This window comes from Penaeus monodon, chromosome 17 (assembly GCF_015228065.2).
Source record: "Penaeus monodon isolate SGIC_2016 chromosome 17, NSTDA_Pmon_1, whole genome shotgun sequence".
NCBI lineage: Eukaryota > Metazoa > Arthropoda > Malacostraca > Decapoda > Penaeidae > Penaeus > Penaeus monodon.
The window spans coordinates 46,439,417-46,443,513 of record NC_051402.1 but is presented as its reverse complement, the minus strand read 5'-3'; the positions used below and the strand labels follow the sequence as shown (position 1 = coordinate 46,443,513).

The window sequence follows — 4,097 nt, the reverse complement described above, 5'->3', positions numbered from 1 at the left end:
TATTGATCTATTTGTTTCGCCAAATAAGACCTTTCTTTCGAACTATCACTTTGCATATTATTTAGAGAGATCGTTTTAGGGGCATGTTGGCTATGCTGACTTAGTTCATCTTCATTAGGTAAATGAAATAATGAAGACTAAAGTCAGACAGACGGAATATAAGGTACACGTTTATTAGCATATACAGAATGCATTACTGATTAGAAGTTCAGCTGGGAGAATTATTTTTGAGGGGTTTACCGTACTAGCTGACTTAGTTCACCTTCGTTAGGTAGGATCAATAATGAGGAAAGATTCACTTCACATAGTCGGAAAACAAGGAACAAAGTTTATTAGCTTATGCAAGATACAATGCTGACTAGAAGTTCATCTGGGATAAATACAGTGAGAACACATCTCCTTTTGACATGTCAGTGGACACGGTAAGAGGGCGCTGCGCAGCGCATGTCCTCAGAGTTGGTGCCTGGAAGGAGGCTGTTCAGCCGTGTATTTGCACACAAGGCCGCTCTCGCACGGACAAACTTGGTTCATGGAGTAGTCGAGCCCGCCCTCAGGTACGTAGCACTTGTGGCCCAACGGCAGACGCCGCTGACACACCTGCTCTCCATGACGCCGGGCGCAGCACATCCCTGCTTCACAATCCCGCCCTTTGCGGCGCCTGGTGCCCTCACGCCTACGCTTGATGCGCTTTTGGCACAGGCCGAACATGTGAAAAACGCAAAGTAGGAGATTTATGGAGGTCAACTTAGGTCAAAGTAGGTACGATGGGCGGGCAAGTCATAATCACTTGCCCGCCCCCTGGACAGATAATCCTCACACCTGTCCTGATTCACCGTTCCTGTCTGTTATGGATCCAAAGGAAATTGTAATGGGTAGAAATGAGTGCACTATTTAATTCTGCTAAAACGCCTATAAACAAATGAACAAATCACACATTAATTGCATTTAGGAATTAACACAATCACATTGATCTCATTGAAACAGGAATGTATTTGGATGAAGCCAAATTCTTACTTAAAATAGGGGTTATTTGTAATTATAGCTGTTTTCCTTTAACTAAAGATAAGTTATTGTACAAGTGGATAAACTGTGATGAAATGAATATTTCAGATTCATGACCCGATATCATATTTTCATATGCGTTTGTGGCCTATATATATCCTAAATGAATAGACTCTCAATCCTGTAAACAGGAGTATACTTCATACAAACAGGAAGTCATATTCGCATTACATGATTCGTAAAAGACTTTAAGAAAAAGAAACGTAATCCTGTCAAGGGCTGGAGCAGTAATTATAACTTGCCCGCCCATCGTACCTACTTTGACCCGAGATGCCCCGTAAGTCAGGATTAAGTGACCGCTTTTCTCGCCTGAAAGAAAGGATTCGAAAAGAATTTCAGGTGGTAAAAATTACTTGTTTTATTCGCTACTCATATGATCCTACACATTGTGGGTTCTTACAACAGACCCAACAGCACAAGAGACCTGCACGAATGTCCATGACAAACATGCCTGCTGCTCATTCCCTGTTCCTTAGACTTGTTGTTGGTCACAGAATAGTTAACGACGGCATGCGCGGTCGCTGGGGCACCGACACTGCACAATCCAGATCTGCATTTAATAGGCATTCATTCAATACAAATGTAAAAAGAACAATACTGAATTTAAATTTTATACACTAAATACTCATAAACACTTGATGGAGATTAGTAGTTGAGTGTGAACAATGGTGAGTGGTATAGTGTTAACACTGGCAGAAAGGAATAAATGAAAAATAATAAAAAAGAAACAAGTAAATTAGTAAATAAAGGATTGTATAGATAAATAGATAATATGTATGTGTGTGTTTATATATGTATGAATGTATGTATGTAGATACACATACACTGTGTGTGTATGTATACATATATAAAAACAATATGAATATATGATATATAATATACATATACATATATATATATATATATATATATATATATATATATATATATATATATATATGTATATATACACACATATATACATACAGACACACACACACATATATGTATATATATGTATATGTGTGTGTGTGTGTGTGTGTGTGTGCACATACATATGTATATGCGTATGAACATGCATATATACATATATGCATGTATATACAAAACGTTGTCCCTTTTTACAACACCCGTGAACACCACACATGAGCAACTGAAAGCACTTGCTCACTTTTTTCCAAGAGGCGTTTAAGTCCAACTAGATACATATCGATTCTTGTCACTTGCAATGCAGAGGTGGTGCTGATTGCAGCACAACTCAATAACTCTATGGGATGAAAATGTGATTTGTCGTTTTAGCTAGCCTTAGTTTTCCGTCATCCTATACGTTTTTAGTATTGCCATTAGGTATTGTAAAATTGTTGATGTTGCTATTATCAGTATTATCATTACCATTATCACTTTAAACAGGTTATCATTATTCTACCTCTTAAAAAGCTCTGCAGCAAATTTCTAGGGTTCTATTTCTATTAGAAATATACAGGAGAAACATTTTTCATGCGCTTTAAGTACAGGAATCAACCGAAATATTTTATTCCAATTCTTTTTCCTTTTTCTTTTCTCTTGATATTTTAAAATTATTCTAAATGGTGACTACTGTAAGTCTGCCATTTTACAAGGACATTTACCATGAATAATGATGTTGATATCGCTACCAGTTTGGTTATATGTAAATGTTTATATCTATACTTGTGCCTAAACACTCAACTTTTATCAAATTATTTACTCGTTCATTTGTCTATTCATATCGCCAGATAAGTTGTAGTCTGTAAAGACAACTGAAAACATCGGATTCTTATTGCGATTTGACTCAACGCCCTTTCTTTCGAGTCGTAACGTCTAATATTGTTTAGGGAGATTTGTTTTTGAGAGGTTTACTGTACGTACTGACTTAGTTCGCCTTCGTTAGGTAGGGTTAATAATGAGGGAAGATTCACTTCAGACAGTCGGAAAATAAGGAAGAAAGTTTATTAGCTTATGCAAGATACATTACTGACTAGAAATTCATCTGGGATAAATACAGTGCTAACACAACTCCTTTTGACATGTCAGTGGACGCGGTAAGAGGGCGCTGTGCAGCGCATGTCCTCAGAGGCCGATATGACGGCGATGAGCTGATGCTTGGAAGGAGGCTGTTCAGCCGTGTATTTGCACACAAGGCCGTTCTCGCACGGACAAACTTGGTTCATGGAGTAGTCGAGGCCGCCCTCAGGTACGTAGCACTTGTGGCCCAACGGCAGACGCCGCTGACACACCTGCTCTCCATGACGACGGGCGCAGCACATCCCTGCTCCACAATCCCGCTCCTTGCGACACCTGGCACCCTCACGCCCACGCTTGATACGCTTTTGGCACAAGCCGAAACATGCAGTCGCATCCGGCCTCACACATGGCGTCAACACGACACTCTTGTCCCTCCGTCATGTGATCCCGACACACGCCGTAGTGCTGGTCGCAGAACTGCCCACGGCCACACACGCGGTCGTTGGTGCAAAGACGCTGCAAAACAAAGTTTAGCATTACATTTGATAACATCCTTCAATACTTCTTAAACTTTTACATATATGTGTCTTTTTATATACCAAATAATCCAATGTACTTGTACTTACCAAGTGTTGATAAAAGTTGAAGGATTGATCAGTCGTTACTTCATGGGAAGTGTGATGGGCGCCACTAAGGTCACGGATGTTATGGCGACCTGCTTTATGGAGGCGTCTGAAGAGCCAGGAAAGTCCTTGTGCCGTGCATGAGGTCGCAAGGCAGCACACCATCAGGAGGAAGACAGCCAACTTCATGGTTTGTTATCGAGGAACAGGAGTGTACACTTCAGAGTGAGTTGTGTGCGCACAACCTCTACGGCTAGTACTGACCTGGTCACAGTCCTGCTCTCATATATATGAGAGAATTGGTCACGTGACTACGCACCTGTATAGCACCTGATCCATACGTTACAATCGTTACGTGAAAAACGCAAAGTAGGTTAATGCAGGTCAACTTAGGTCAAAGTAGGTACAATGGGCGGGCAAGTCATAATTACTTTCCCGCCCCCTGGACAC

General features: G+C 40.5%; 1 pseudogene; it reads right to left on the bottom strand.

The window, feature by feature from the left end:
- Nucleotides 1-3,074: 3,074 nt before the first annotated feature.
- Nucleotides 3,075-3,853, bottom strand: LOC119583946 (annotated as a pseudogene).
- Between the last annotated feature and the right edge of the window lie 244 nt (nucleotides 3,854-4,097).